The 17,338-nt window shown below is 39.6% G+C and overlaps 1 non-coding gene across 1 annotated transcript; it reads left to right on the top strand.

Moving 5' to 3' along the window:
• The first annotated feature begins 587 nt into the window (after positions 1-587).
• Trnas-cga lies at positions 588-662 on the top strand. Its single transcript has one exon. It is a non-coding gene; the product is annotated as a tRNA-Ser (tRNA).
• Positions 663-17,338: the final 16,676 nt, after the last annotated feature.

Here is a 17,338-nt window from a genome sequence, read left to right on the forward strand (position 1 = left end):
CATTTAAGGTTCCAACATCTCGCTATTGGTGAAAACATTTGATGTTTAAATTCTGATTTTACGTACTTCATTAACAACCCGATTAGGTGCTGGGTTCCCATCCCTGTCACAAGCTTTACATGATGGCATTTCAATTTTAAACGTTAGCATACCTTGTTCCTTGTGAATGACACCATATTAAACGTCATTGGGGGTAGTTCCCAAGAAGGTGACTGTTATGACAGGATTCCCAGTTCAGTACAAACATTTTCGTCATTTATTTTCAGCATCTCAATTGATAACTGATACTGGTGCAAACGTCTATACTTCACGTCTCTTTATTCCCAGTGATCAGGTCTCACTAAGGCATAAACAAAGCTTAGCTTCCAGAATGAGATTTTCACTCTGCATCGGAGAGTGCGCTGGTATGAAACTTCCTGGCAGATTAAAACTGTGTGCCGGGCCGAGACTCGAACTCGCGACCTTTGCCTTTCGCGGGCAAGTGCTCTACCAACTGAGCTACCCAAGCACGACTCACGCCCCGTCCTCACAGCTGTACTTCTGCCAGTACTTCGTCCACTACCTTCCAAACTTTACAGAATCTCTCCTGCTTGGGTAGCTCAGTTGGTAGAGCACTTGCCCGCGAAAGGCAAAGGTCCCGAGTTCGAGTCTCGGCCCGGCACACAGTTTTAATCTTCCAGGAAGTTTCAAAGCTTAGCTTAGTTAGCAATGGCTATAGGTGCTTGGTTTGAATCCAGGTCCAGAACGACGACGTTGGTCATGTCATTTAAAGTTCAAATATGTGTACACGTGACTGTTGATGTGTTACGAGAAAATGATATTACTGGTGATTCGCTATTAATGTTGAGATTTCCGTAGAGTGCTTGTTGCCGTTAATTGCGTTTTTTTACTGGTTCGTCCAATATCCAGTTTCCAGAGCCACTCGCCGTGGAGCGACGTTGAGCACGTGGATGGAAAACATTTTCCAGAGCGAAAAACTTTTTTCCAATTGCCGTACAGCTTTGTAACTCCATATATTGTCTCAAGTATTTAATTTTGACTAAGGATTACTGTACGATATATGTAAAATAATCTGTTTTCTCAGTACTTTTGGAATGTCATTTGTTGTAATTAAGGTTAGTTTATGAGTCTTACGGGGTGTCTCATCGCTAAGAACGTGTTTTCTAATATGTTTTGTATGACGATATTAGTTAACTCTTAGACTGACTGCTATAAAGACCTTTGGTCTCTAGTGGTCTCTTGAGCCACCCATTGTGTGTAGTCAAACGGCTGTACCCCACGGGTTTTTGGTGTTTAGAGGATCTGCAATACAGCTACGTTATGTTGGTTGTATTCGGCAGTGACCCACTTTTTTTTACTGTCAAGTGTACAACTGCTGTTTTACTGCTTAGCGTACCTGCATTCAAATGTTTCACTCCTGGCTTATGAATTACTTCACGAACGAACTCACTTAATCACAACACCCATCTCACTGACTTGATGAATTTTTCAATCCTAACGACCATTTGATTGACCTGCTTAGGCTACCTGCATTCAAATGTTTCTTTCCTTCTTATAAACTACTTAATGATCGAACTCAATTTTAGCACCCATCTTATTGACTGAATTGATGAATTTTTCAACCCTAACGATCATTTGATTTTCCTGTGGTCCATAACCACTTTAAATCTTCGACCATACGAGTAGCAACGAAGATTAGAGATTCCTAAGGTAATAGCTACGTTTCTTTTCCAGTTGTCATATAATAGGTTTCAGCCTCATTAAGTTACCTGGAAGCAAATTCCAAGATTGTACTCCGGGAGGGTGTAAATTGAATGTGCGCAACGGAATATACTAAACCCGAAAATAAAGGATTGACCCTGTCTGACTACCCCTGAAGCACATCTTAGGATGTATTAATGGTGATGATACCTATTCCTTCTTGCTCTTTAACATATAAATTACAACATAAACACAAATGAATGATTAAGGGAAATAGTAATTACAAAATTATAAATTCTGTTTCCGCTTATACATTTATTGCAGATTAAAACCCCTTTATCTGTTAAAAATATTTGTATATCAATGTTCACTGGACATAAAGAGATAAAAATGTATTCCTTAACTAATATTGCTGACCAATTGCCGAATTCTGTCACTTTCTACGGCTACGTGATCTAATACAAGTAATGCGAAATGACTGAAGTCAACTACGTACCAAATACTAGAAGCCACTACTTTGAAAGACGATCTGCAGTGGTGTAAAACCTCAGTGGAAATAAAACTTACGTGGTCACAGCTGTTTAGCTTTATAGCTCTAATATGTTGAAGAACTTAGCAATATCACCATGTGTGCTGCATCCAGTGTGTTGGAGTGATGCTTCTCGTCAGCAGCTCGTGGTCGCGCGGTAGCGTTCTCGCTTCCCGCACCCGGGTTCCCGGGTTCGATTCCCGGCGTGGTCAAGGATTTTCTCTTCCTCGTGATGACTGGGTGTTGTGTGATGTCCTTACGTTACTTAGGTTTAAGTAGTTCTGAGTTCTAGGGGGACTGATGACCATAGCTGTTAAGTCCCATAGTGCTCAGAGCCATTTGAACCATTTGATGCTTCTCGTACACGTTAGCAACAACGGAAGAACTCAAGCCACAAAATATAAAAAAAAAAAAAAAAAACTCTTTCAAATATTAGGACAGCAGAAGACGATCCTCTGACTAGCATAATCTAGTACTGTCTTTTCCACTCTGTGTTCTACAGACGAGAAACGCAAATTCCCAATCACAAAGACGGAGTTCAGATAACATGCAAACGTGAGTATAGGCTGAAGAAGAGCTCTCAATCGCTGAATGCTGCGTACGCAACAACTAAGTCCAGAATCGTATAAGCTCGCAACAGTACAATGTGTAACCGTTCTAACTATAAAATCTCCTGAGTGCATGGACAGCAAGTCCGTCTGTAGGAACGAACCTGATACTGAGCGACCCTCAAACACGGGTGCTCCAAACGGAAGACCTCTTTCTCTCCACCGCTGGCTTCCCAGCAAAGCTCGGCTCCCCTCCCTCGTAAAAGCAGAAGGCGAATTATATTCTCGAAACCACGGAATATTCTCTCTCTCTACAGAGTCTGCCGAACGCCGACCAAACTTATTTCAGCCTTTTGTCGTCCACTGCTGCAAGTTTGCGAGGAAATGCCTGTACCCGTTAATTAGGAATACATACAATGTTATGTTTCTCATAGTATCCGAGGTAACGCTTATTCGTTCCTCTCTGCTTTGTCCAAGATTTTCAGAGTTTCTGTAGTATTATGCAGTTACCCTTCCGACCCCGCTACGATACCGGTTGGCCGCCTCTCTATTGTGCTTCAGGGCTCAGGTACCCGATCGTCCGTGTTGGGTTACTTCCTGTGCTAAGCAGGACCAACACACAAGTGAGGGCCTTTCAACCCAGGGCCTGAGTTACGCCTGCCGCTTCGTTACCACTGTCGTTTAAACCTCTTCTAGTATAGACAGTCATTCATAATGCCGTTTTGATAATAAAGACACTCCATCATCTTTAATGCAATAAATGTTAAAAGCTATTGACAAGGTCTACAGTCGTGGACAAAACGAGCGAGACCCCCCGCCTTTCCGTTATGCTGATCCGCACAGCTTTGAAGTCTGCTACAAAGCATAACAGGCAAGACGACCAAGTGCTACCAACATACTATGCACAGGCGTGAAATTGAAAAAAATCTGAACTTTCTCAGACTGTTTCACTCATGTGTAAGACTATATTAACACTGATTAGTGTGTTAAACACAACACGTAAATATAAAATGTAAATGAAACAAGAAACGCTAATTAGTATGAACTGTACAGTTTGTTGTTGTGGTCTTCAGTCCTGAGACTGGTTTGATGCAGCTCTCCATGCTACTCTATCCTGTCCAAGCTTCTTCATCTCCCAGTAATTACTGCAACGTACATCCTTCTGAATTTGCTTAGTGTATTCATCTCTTGGTCCCCCTCTACGAGTTTTACCCTCCACGCTGCCCTCCAATACTAAATTTTTGATCCCTTGATGCCTCAGAACATGTCCTACCAACCGATCCCTTCTTCTAGTCAAGTTGTGCCACAAACTTCTCCCCAATTCTATTCAGTACCTCCTCATCAGTTATGTGATCTACCCATCTAATCTTCAGCATTGTTCTTAGCACCACATTTCGAAAGCTTCTATTCTCTTCTTGTCTGAACTATTTATCGTCCATGTTTCACTTCCATACATGGCTACACTCCGTTCAAATACTTTCAGAAACACCTTCCTGACACTAAATCTATACGAGATGTTAACAAATTTCTCTTTTTCAGAAACACTTTCCTTGCCATTGCCAGTCTACGTTTTATATCCTCTCTACTTCGACCATCATCAGTTATTATGCTCCCCATATAGCAAAACTCGTTTACTACTTTAAGTGTCTCATATCCCAATCTGATTCCCTCAGCATCTCCCGACTTAATTCCACTACAATTCCATTACCCTCGTTTTGCTTATTTTGATGATCATCTTATATCCTCCTTTCAAGACAGTATCCATTCCGTTCAACTGCTCTTCCAAGTCCTTTGCAGTCTCTGACAGAATTACAATCTCATCGGCGAACCTCAAAATTTTTATTTCTTCTCCATGGATTTTAATACCTACTACAAATTTTTCTTTTGTTTACTTCACTGCTTGCTCAGTATACAGATTGAATAACATCGGGCAGAGGCTACAACCCTGTCTCACTCCTTTCCCAACCACTGCTTCCCTTTCTTGTCCCTCGACACATAACTGTACAAATTGTAAATGGCCTTTCGCTCCCTGTATTTTACCCCTGCCACCTTCAGAATTTGAAAGAGAGTATTCTAGTCAATATGCCAAAAGCTTTCTCTAAGTCTACAAATGCTAGAAATGTAGGTTTGTCTTTCCTTAATCTATTTTCTAAGATAAGTCGTAGGGTCAGTATTTCCACATGTGTTCCAACATTTCTGCGGAATCCAAACTGATCTTCGCCCAGGTCGGCTTCTACCAGTTTTTCCATTCGTCTGTAAAGAATTCGCGTTAGTATTTTGCAACAGTGACTTATTAAACTGATAGTTATGTAATTTTCACATCTGTCAACTCCTGCTTTCTTTGGGATTGGAATTATTATATTACTCTTGAAGTCTGAGGGTATTTCGCCTGTCTCATACATCTTGCTCACCAGATGGTAGAGTTTTGTCAGGACTGGCTCTCCCAAGGCTGTCGGTAGTTGTAGTGGAATGTTGTCTACTCCCGGGGCCTTGTTTCGGCTCATGTCTTTCAACGCTCTGTCAAACTCTTCACGTAGTATCATATCTCCTACTTCATCTTCATCTACATCCTCTTCCATTTCCATAATATTGTCCTCAAGTACATCGCCCTTGTATAGACCTTCTATATACTCCTTTCTGCTTTCCCTTCTTTGCTTAGAACTGGGTTTCCATCAAAGCTCTTGATATTCATACAAGTGGTTCTCTTTTCTCCAAAGGTCTCTTCAATTTTCCTGTATCTAGTATACATCTTACCCCTGGTGACATAAGCCCCTACATCTTTATATTTGTCCTCTAGCCATCCCTGCTTAGCCAATTAGCACTTCCTGTCGATCTCATTTTTGTGACGATTGTATTCCTTTTTGCCTGCTTCATTAACTGCGTTTTTATATTTTCTCCTTTCATCAATTAAATTTAATATTTCTTCTGTTACCCAAGGATTTCTACTAGCCCTCGTCTTTTTACCTACTTGATCCTCTGCTTCTTTCACTACTTCATCCCTCAAAGCTACCCATTCTTGTTCTACTGTATTTCTTTCCCCCATTCCTGCCAATTGTTCCCTTATGCTCTCCCTGAAACCCTGTACAACCTCTGATTCTTTCAGTTTACCCAGGTCCCATCTCCTTAAATTCCCACCTTTTTGCAGTTTCTTCAGTTTTAATCTACAATTCGAAACCAATAGATTGTAGTCGGAGTCCATATCTGTCCCTGGAAATGTCTTACAATTTTAAACCTGGTTCCTAAATCTCTGTCTCACCATTATATAATCTATATAAAACCTGTCAGTATCTCCAGGTTTCTTCCACATATACAACCTTCTTTTATGATTCTTGAACCTAGTGTTAGCTGTGATTAAGTTGTGCTCTGTGCAAAATTCTACCAGGCGGCTTCCTCTTTCATTTCTTCCCCCCAATCCATATTCAGCTACTCCGTTCCCTTCTCTCCCTTTTTCCTACTATCGAATTCCAGTCACCCATGACTCTTAAATTTTCGTCACCTTTCACTATCTGCACTGTACTAATAAAAATGAATTCCAGCTTATCGAGATAACATAACTGTTTTAGTAAGACAAAGTACCCCACATCGTTACGAATTAGCAAAATATTACGGGCATTCGGCCACTAAACGGTCTGTGTCATCGTTCAGACCAGTCACACTGGATTACCGTTGCTGAACTACCATGAAAGTGTAGAAATTTAGCAATGCGTGAAGATTCATAACGAAATTCTGTTAATGGTGAAAAGGGTTTCAGCGGGTGCGGTGGCCGAGTGGTTCTAGGCGCTTCAGACACGAACAGTTCAGCTGATTCAGGCACAGGCTTGAATCCTACCTCGGGCATGGATGTGTGTGAGGCTCTTAGCTTAGGTAGGTTTAAGTAGTTCTAGGTCCAGAGGACTGATGACCTAAGCAGTTTGTTCGCATAGTTCTTAGAGCAATTTTTTGACCTTTCGCGTAAATTTACTTTACATAAACGGCCGAATCTTTAGATTGCGTTGACATAGAATCTCACTTTTTTACACCGCCAAGGGACCGTATACCGCAGGGAGTGTAACACATTTCCGCTTATTATGTCTGCCCGTACTCGAGGTAAACGGGTTTTAAGGGTTGGGTAGACAGATAGACGGCCAAGAAAGTGAGACTAGTAGGGTTCCATTTTTACCGATTTAGGTGACGAAGTCCTAACAACGTAAACAGTTACGACAGTTACTGAAGATGAGGGCCGCATAAATAATTCACCCTACTCTTTAATCGAAATGTTATAGCTGCAGTCGATACATCAGCATATCAATCGTAGCTACGCTTTCTACCCTAATCACCTTCACAGGAATGCAAATAAAATCCGTTTGCCTATACACGTGGTAATTCAGATCCCAGTATTAATGCCACCGCCTTTCAGAAGTGAGACTATTCCCATTGCTAGCTAGCTTAAGATACACTTCGGCTAATGTACGTTTTCTGGCTGTGGTGAGTCTAATGGAGAATTCGAAACATTGTAGAATAAGTTTGGCAGCTATGTTGCCGTTTATTTCCTGGGGTGGTGCAGAATTATCCTACTAAATTTACTCGATAATAACAGTATTTTGTTATTTCGATAAACATCCTGAATGATCGTCAAATAAGCGGTGACATAAATGTAGAAAATTAATTCTTTTGAGTCCAGAAAACTCTAACCAACAGGAACTGCCGGTCATTTTGCCATTTTCATTGCGACATTGCCGGCTTATTCATGTCTGGGGTAATAATAGAGAGCTGTTTGCCTGGGTTGTCTGCTTGTAAAGTGAAAGGTATTTCCTACTGCAAGGGAGGTCTGGTTTGTTTTCGGTTCTAATCTCGATGGAGGCAGATAGACTATCAGTAAAACCATTTTAAGAAATTCTCGCGCCCCCAATGCCTTTTATTGCTACCTTTATTGTCAACCAGCGCCTTGTGGATGTCAATATGAAACTCTTGTAGAATTTCATACTTGTTGCTGCCTACTTTTTCCGCTTCTGTCGATAACTGAATTGACTTAAGTGTGCCAAAGAATGATTTTTAACGGAATTTCGTTATGAATCTTCACTCTTTGCTAAATTTGCCCACTTTCATGGTAGTTCAGCAACGGTAATCCAGTACGACTGGTCTGAACGGTGACACAGACCGTTTAGTGGCTGAATGCGCGTAATATTTTGATAATTTGTAACGATGTGGGGTACTTTATCTTACTAAAACAGTTACGTTATCTGGATAAGCTGGATTTCATTTTTATTAGCACAGTCTGACAAAGTTCGAATAGTTTTTCAATTTCACGCCTGTGTGTAATATGTTGGTAGCACTTTGTCGCCTTGCCTGTTATGCTGTGTAGCAGACTTCAAAGCTGTGCGGATCAGCATAACGAAAAGGCGAGGGGTCTCGCTCGTTTTGTCCACGACTGTACATGAGGAATGTCAGTCTTCTTTAAAAATTCGTATATACGATGTACAAAGTATCAAATGATACCTGATTCCTATTGCGAATCATGGGAAAGTATAAGCATGAGTGCTTGTATGGTGCGACATTATAGCCACCTTACAATACCCCCACCTAATGAACTACTTTGTAATAGGATGGGGAATTCTTATAGTATTATCTAATCCAGTACAAAATAATATAAACACCAACTGTCTGTATGAGCGTACTAATAAGAATATGAGGCAGAGGATCAATTGAATCATGATATGTTCTTCCACACACAGTCTGCGTTCATTCATGGGCTTACTGCCATAGATTTATTTATAGCATGTTTATTATTTAATCTGTCTGTTCCTTACACTTGGAAGAATTTTGCGAGATATGACAATTAGAAAACACAATAACAAGCAAAATAACCCATGTTATTAAAGGAAATTTAACTAACAATAAAAAAAAGTTCTGCTCTTCCTAAAATGGCAGTATCCATATTTCTTTAGACTTAAGGCCCACTCTCGCTGTCATTCATCCATCCTAAGACATAGGTTGCGGTAAGAAATATTAAAGTATCCTAACCATTTCAAGGTAGTCGTCCAATGAATTATATGTGTGTTGTTTTGCCATTAATATGCAAAACAAGTAGTTACATCAATTACTGTGGAGGTTATCTACTGTTCAATATGAATTTAATTAAAATTCTGTGAAACATAATGCATAAATTTTATGTGGTCATATTTATGTTCTTGGCTTGCATTTAATAAATAGTCTAGTGTTTCCCTAACATGTATACTCTGTAAACATGTCAAAAATAATATTCTAAAGCGTTATTTGACAAACTTAGTTTACATTTAATGTGACGACTAATATTTGTAATAAGCGTTCCAGTCGACCACTAATTTTAACTAATGTTCTTCTTCAAAGTGCATAGAAATGTAACCCACAGTCACTATAAAAGAAAACGACAAACAATAATTTTACATAAATAAATACACGAATATTTAAAAACTTTGAAGCTTATAGCATCATTATCAAAGAAAATGACAAAGAAGAATTTTTCATGAATAAATACACAAATGTTTTCTTAAGACTACCCAGAAAAATAAGTACAAGATGTTTTCAAAAATGATAAATATATCGGAAACTGTTAGTTTGTGGGTGTAACTGTTCAGTATTCTTAAAATTATATGCTTTTCTCATCAAGAGTCACACACTGATTTTGATTTCACAACACCCCTTCATCTTCATTTGCGTAAAGGGGTGGAAGCTACGATTTTGGTGAATTATAGGAAACAAAGATTGGTTTAACAACTTGTTTCATTTCAGTGATGTTGGCTTTGCCAGTCAGTCTTCGGACCCTCAGCCTATTTTTGATCCTGTCAGGTTATAAGCCTCTTGCAGAGTCCATGATGTGGAAAAATCCTCGCAATATGCAGCAAGGTAAGTGGGTGTATGTTTTGAAACAGCCAAGTTTTCGTCAAATTTACACACAGTGTGAGGGAGGTACAGTCAGGTAGGATCTTTGTAGAAAACTTACAATTCTTCTTCATTGGCTAAGAGAAGTGTAGTGGTATCTAGTCTTCCGTTCTTTGTGTTTTTTCTTTATTTTTTTTACTGTGTTTGTGTTCCTTCTCTTCTGTTCATGTTGCTTCTTTCTTTTGGTATAAATATTGTATTTTGGATAAGGATATCGGTAATTGTGGACAGGTAGATTATCTGTTTGGTGACGTACATGGAACTTGAGTCGTTGTGTGTGACTCAAGATTCCTCAGACGTCTGTGCCAGATGTTTGACTATTACAGATTGTGATGTTTTTCTGTCTGACTGGCAGAGAACAGCACAAGCAAAACAAATAGTTCCCTACAGCTATTAGCAGTTGCACGTAGGTTTAACTGACTTTATCAGATAAGGTGCGACAATAAAGTAATGAAACTGATTTTCTTTGGAAGACGTGGCAACCCTGCAGGCTTGCGTAGGCACAATGTCTTTGACCTTGGTCTATAAGCTGCTTTTAGTCGAAACGGCACATAGATGAAACTGCTCAGTCGTGATTTGTGCTGTAATAAGTTAACATGTCATTGTGTTTCTTGCCACGGAAGTTGAACTGCATAATTTGCCATTCAATTTTGCAGTAAATTGGATGAAAACGCGACGACAACTTACGGTATTCTTCAGAAGGCTTTTGGAGAGGAGGTTATGACAAGCGCTCAAGTTTTTCGTTGGCATTAAATGTTTAGTGAAGGCAGAACGAATGATGAAGATGAAGACCGCAGTGGACGACCATCAACCTCACAGACGGATGTCAACTTAGCCAGGTTGAGTGAACCCGTACGATCTGATCCAAGATTATCTGTGAAAATGATTGCAGAAGAACTGAACATCACTCGTGAAATGGCTTGTCTAATAATAACTGAAACTCTTGGATGAGAAAGATTTGTGCAAAAATTGTTCCCAAAAATCTCACACCACACCAGTGAGAAACAAAAAAAAAAAAAAAAAAAAAAAAAAAGAAACAAAAAAAAAAAAAATGTGGCAGCCAATCTATTGGAGCAAATGGAAATCAATCCAGAATTGTTGAACTGTGTTATCACTGGTGGTACAATCAAGACACAAAACGCCAAAGTTCGCAATGGTGCTCAAAGGGATCACCCAGACCAAAAAAAGCTCGCATGTCAAAGTCAAAGTTGAAATGCATGCTTGTGTGCTTCTTTGATTCCAAGGGAATTGTTCATAAAATGGACGCCTCCTGGACAAACAGTTAACCAATATTACTACAAATAAATATTAGGCACTCTTCGTAAAAGAGTTCTTCGTGTCTGTGCCAACATTGCTAATAATGGGATTCTGCATTACAATAATGCGCCATCCCATACAGCTTTGTCAGTACAGCAATTTTTAACCTCACAACAAATTTCAGTACTATCATAGCCACCTTATTCACCAGATATCGCTCCGTGCTACTTTTTTCTAAATACAAGAGTCAAAACGGCGGTCAACGGACACCATTTTCAAACAACACAAGATGTCCAAAAAACTGTGACGAGGGTCTTGGAGGAAATTATAGAAGATGAGTTCCAGAAATGTTACCATCAATGGCAGAGGCGCTGGAAAAAGTGTGTGCAATCAGAAGGGAACTACTTTGAAGGAGACAAACTAAACTTGAGCAAAACAGTGAGCAACGTTTTCTTTCACATCACTCTCATTACTCTATAGTCGCACCTCGTATGTGCAATTTACTTACATCGCCTACATCGTGAAATACAATAGTGGAGACAACGCATTAGCGACTGTTTAAACACCCATCTTCACCCGACCCAACAATGGCTGTTGTGGATTTCGATTACTACCTGCTCCGTCATCGCCTGCCACCCGAAGTCTTCAGGTAGCCGCATTTGAATAGGCCTGTTGTTTGCTCACATCCATGACATACATGAATTTGGCTTACCGACGGTGTCTCTTGTTTCCGTTTTTCTCTACAGCTGTACCGTTAGCGTCCCATTCCATCTGTACATCAAGTTGCTGCCTACAGTCTGTCTCGCAAAAGTTTTTTTTTTTTTATTTTGTGGCTCCTGTACCCACTAATACATACAATTAGTTTTATGACGCACTCACCAATGAGGTCTTTTATCTTTACATTTGTTTTTGTTCTAGTTACACAATCAGCCAAAACGTTCGCTTATATACTCATATTATTCTGATCAAAATTTCATGTACAAATTTAATGTTAGTTATAAAAGAACGTATCTCTCAACCCATGTAATTTAATTATTAAATATCCGTCAGCACCTGTATACCTATAAAAATACATGTTCGTTAGTCATCCACATAACAGCAGAATTATGATCATCAACAGATCCCAATGTAAATAATTACAAATACTGGTTGTTAAACTACTGCCCAGTAGGACGTTTATGCTAGTCTTACTACAACCCAATTCAAAGTACTACTCTGTCGTTGGATAGCACAAGATCGTCCGCTCTCATGGCTCTTGGTTTCGTCGTGCATGTCGTCGTGAACGTCTGTAAACAATAAAGTTCATGTCTGCACAAAAAATACATAAATGAATGATTAGGTTAGTCTCTTCTTCATTTCATTCTTAAATTTGCTTTCTGTGGACAATCGTAAACTACATAGTAATTTTAGTACAAAATTACTGATTTTTTCTTTAATCATACTGTCACGTACCTTCTTTCAGTAACGCCTTCTCTGTCGCTGGCCTTTTCCGGAGCTACTGCTATTACCTTTATCTGTCTTAAACTCTTCCTTTTACGGTAATAAAGTTCCATTTTATCTTACTAGTTTTACCTGCCAATATAAAAAAATTTAGTATATTGCATAAAATCACTGCTCATCCACACGACTGCCATGTCATTATGTATTACCCATAATGTCAAGTGCTTTGAATGTAAAGCATTTCGTAATTTTCGTTATTGATTTTTATGTGTCGATATCCCCTTATTACACTTGCATTTCATGTCACTACAACACTCAAACAATATTTCGGTGCACTCGTATGGTATTCCGCAGAAATGGCCACCATGTACACAATTCTTTCGTTTCTCTGAACAGACATAAATACAGCACTTCCATATACAAATAACGGTGAGCTCATGCTTAGCCACGTGGAGCAGGCCAACTCGTGAACTCTCTTTTCTCTGAATGGAGACAAATATTACTTCGACGACACATTTGCGTGTCACCGCAAACCATCACTAGCGAATCACTCATTTGTGATCCCATTGTTCAACATAGAAAATAGACACTCATTTCACGAAGTAGCTCTAACGTCTTTTCTAAATGCTGACATTCTCTACTAAAACATTTCACATCAATTGGATAACAAACTTACCTATTCACACAATTTTATAACTTTTTTTGCTGTACTACACATTTCTCATTTTAATTTATTCCTTCATGGACAGACAACACAACCTAAACTCCTCACACTTTTTCAATTATACGCTCAGCTTGCTGTGCACATAGTTGTAGCTTAAACAAAGAAACATACCCTAATTTTCTCATTCTCGAAATCCTGCCATTTTATGCGCTGTAGTACCTCTTTTAACAAGATAATACTGGTATTCCTGGTACACTCTTGACACCGTGAATCTCTGAATATTGAATTCCCTTCTGATTTTCTATATCGAATGTCTCATAGATCTATCTCTAACTACCAATCCGCTTTCGAAGTCTGTTAATTCCCGCCTGCTGCCATCATCACATCGGACCCACTTTCACATGTATCACCTGAGTACAAACGACAGCTAGCCAGTGAAGTGCCCTTTTATACTTTGTGCACTTGATACTACCGCCAAATGTATATGTGCATATCGCTATCCCACGACTCTTCACTTTTGTCACCTCAATGACTAGTTTCCGTCTTGTACGAACGGAGATGAAAGTACATCCCCTGACAGGATTAAAAAACAACACGCCGCAGACACACAAGTCTGTTCCCGTAGTCAGTTTAGTACTGTGCTTGCAGCCAACTCAGTACAGATCTTGTAGTTGCGATAAGGCGCACAGTTCTACCAGTTCCGCGGAGAAGGCAACATTCTGACTTAACAATCGGTACTTATAGAGCAATAGGACAGTGAACACTGCTTGTCCAACTTCATTCATTCACGATGACGGGACCACAGAGAACCAATATTTATAGTTCATTGTGTTAGGTCTAGGACACCAAGTACCATGCATCAGAATGTACCAAATTGAAGAAACATTTTGTAGCATGCTCTTAGTAGAAGTTATTGATTATTCCTTATTGTTCCAATAATTCCCAGTATTTTCCTCTGTGTTGGATGTAATTTCAGAATCTAAAAACGGTTATTATCATTACAGAACTTTAATTGCCCTGATCGCGCAAAAGTACACAATGATTACTAGTTTCAGTGAAATTAAATCGCTTTCTTCATATCATTTGCATAGATATTTTTTCTATTTATAGGGCCAATGGAGTGACCCTCTAAATACAATAGTTCAAATGGCTCTGAGCACTATGCGACTTAACTTCTGAGGTCATCAGTCGCCTAGAACTTAGAAGTAATTAGATCTAACTAACCTAAGGACATCACACACATCCATGCGTCCGTAGCGGTCGCTCGGTTTCAGACTGTAGCGCCTAGAACCGCACGGCCACTCCGGCCGGCCCTCTAAATACAAATACGAATGATCTAAACGTAGTGATTTAACTTCACTGCACGGTCTCGACGAATAATCTTGTGTAATAAGAAGAACAACAGTGTTCTTATTGTTTTTCCACATTTCTGTCCTATTATCGCTTTGTCAGGCAAGCGTTTAAACTGATAGGTATAGCTTGCAATCTGAAACCTTAAACTATTTTTATGCTATGATGGGTGTTTGGACTGAATTAATAGAAGCAGTCAGTCACAATACTTTGGGCATTATGGCAGCTAGTAAAATGTTCAAATAAATTAAGATAGTTTTGGCCAGTGACAAAAACTTCATGACGAAGAATAATTTGAAATATTGTTGACACTTTTTCTTTATTTGTCACTAGTTTGGCGACAAGGTACAGGTTTACTATACATGAAACATTTCCGTCAGGTTTCGTCAATGACAACAAGGCAGGGCCACCATACAGCATTCTCGTCAACAATGGCGACGGCCAAAGAGAAATATTTATGCATAATGTATGCTGAAACTAAGGAAGATAATTTTTGAAACAATGGAAAATCCAGCATGGAATGTAACAATATTATGAAAAGGAAAGTTGCTACTCACCATATAGTGGAGATGCTGAGTCGTAGATAGACATAACAAAATGACTGTCACAAATAAAGCTTTCGGCCAGAGCGTCCTTCGTCAAAGGTGGACGACAGGCACAAACACAGACTCCAGCAAACGCAACTCACACACACGTGACTCATAACTACGAATATATTTTTTTTAATTTTACTTTATGTTCTAATTGATCTTTTGTTCCATTACGTTTTGTGGCCGCACTGCATCATTTTACATTTTATCATTGTCAGTTTCTAGGGTTTCTAATCCACTTTTCTCTCCAGGAAGCTTTTTGTGAGTTTTGTAAACTGTTCTAAGTGAATTTATCAGTCATGGCCCAACCGCATCTCGCTCTATACTTCATGCCAAACTTATTGTAACAGCCGTCAGCAACCCAGGAGCTCATGATGGCTAGCTTGGCCCACCTGGATGACTGCAAGACCAATGGCCAAATGCAACAACTGGGATTTATGATGCAGTCGCCACCATTGCTGGCACTCGATCAGTAAGTGGAATCTTTAAACTACTACATGCAGCGTCTGGATCACCACTACCTCTTCGATCAGATATCAGGTTGCGTGGATCGAAAATCATTTTTATCAGAATATGTAAACCTCACTCTATCGTACTCCTTCAGAAATTGTCACCAATTTGTGAACCTTTGACCATTCTCCTGTTCTGACCGTAAGGAAGTGCTTGCGAAATATTTTCTCATACCAGTCCACATTGCTCCTTCCAGACACAGATTTTTCTACTCTTTCAGAAAGTCGAACCAAAGATATAAACGGTAAATTACTGTATTATAGGGTCTTACTCGCGAAAATAAATATGTTTTGAAAATGATCAATGAAAGAAATCTTTCGCTGACTCACTAATTAGCGACATGATTATCACACTCTCCCCTGACGCGAAATTGAAGAACGGGCAGTTTATTCTGACGTACTCTTCTTCATTAGACTGCCTGCCATTGATTCTCACGAACGAAGAGACGCATGTATCTACTGCAGCAATACAGTGCGAAGAAGCTGGCTTATTAACTACAAGTAAACTGCCAGCACGACCAAGCGACCGGCTCGGCCAAGACCAGAAAAGACAGTGTGCGAATGCAACTTGACTGTAGGAGTCAGTAAAATAGAATAGAAGTACTAGCACTAATTTTGAGTGCGCTGTGACGTAATTCAAATAATGACATCTGTTTCTGTCGCAATGCACTTTGTCCTCACCGTATAATGACCGGAAATAAGAGTTCAGGTGTGCAGAACGAAGTCCAGCCGACTAAAACAGAAGGCATTCTGGCACACGGTAACGATTAATAATGAAAAGTCGCGAACTGTTCATAACGAACGTGTGCAAATTCGTTAACTTTCACTGAAGAAACGTCAGGTGAATGTCATCTTTGCTAACAGCAGCAAGTCGTTATTTCATTTCTCGTTGTTAATAAAGTGTAATCAATTTTAAAACGGATACAGGGATGTCAATATCATTCATTATCCTCCACACATACCAAAACTTAGGATCGGCAAAATTTGCTAGCCGGCCGTTTTGGTCGAGTGGTTCTAGGCACTTCAGTCCGGAACCGCGCTGCTGCTACAGACGAAGGTTCGAATCCTGCCTTTGGATTGGATGTGTGTGATGTCCTTAGTTTTGCTAGGTTTAAGTACTTCTAAGTCTAGGTGACTGATGACCTCAGATGTTATGTCCCATAGTGCTGAGACCCATTTGAACCATTTGTTTTTTTAAATCTGTTGTTCAGTTACAGCAATCAGAACATTTTAGTAATGAGACAAATTGCAGCAGATGTGACATACAGAAGGTTTATGAAGCCGGCTGGGATTCGTATTTTGAAATTGAAATAAAGGAATGATTATGACAGGACTGATTCTCTTCACTGTTTTTGACTTCACCATTGACGAGGGAACGAACGAAAGTGACATTCTGAATGGAAAGCCAAGCTGCTGTTTCAAAAATATGATGATATTTTTTTCCGAAGCAACGAGCAGTATGAACGGTTACAAGGCGCACATTACGCTAAAATTGAAAAAGGAGCCGAAATTTCGCACAGTATGCTTTTTGCAGATCAGTAACTCGACAGTCTTGAACAGAATGATGTTATTGATGCCATAACCAGTACTCAATGGGCAACGCCGATCGCTGTTGCATTATCGATTTATGCATGGTGCTCAGAAACAGTCTGGAAAGCTTGTAAGGATGTTGTAAGGTAGGTTGTGCTGAGAAATAAGTGTTAAGAAAGAAATTCGATACGTTGCGCCGTTTGCGAGTTAATTAACGTTGAAGTTAACCAATCAGGCGGTTGCACGAGCATATGCAAGTTGCCCTCTAGAGATGATGTTGCCAGCAGCGTTCTTCATCTAGTTTCCAAAAACCGAACAAGAGA

This window comes from Schistocerca americana, chromosome 6 (assembly GCF_021461395.2).
Source record: "Schistocerca americana isolate TAMUIC-IGC-003095 chromosome 6, iqSchAmer2.1, whole genome shotgun sequence".
NCBI lineage: Eukaryota > Metazoa > Arthropoda > Insecta > Orthoptera > Acrididae > Schistocerca > Schistocerca americana.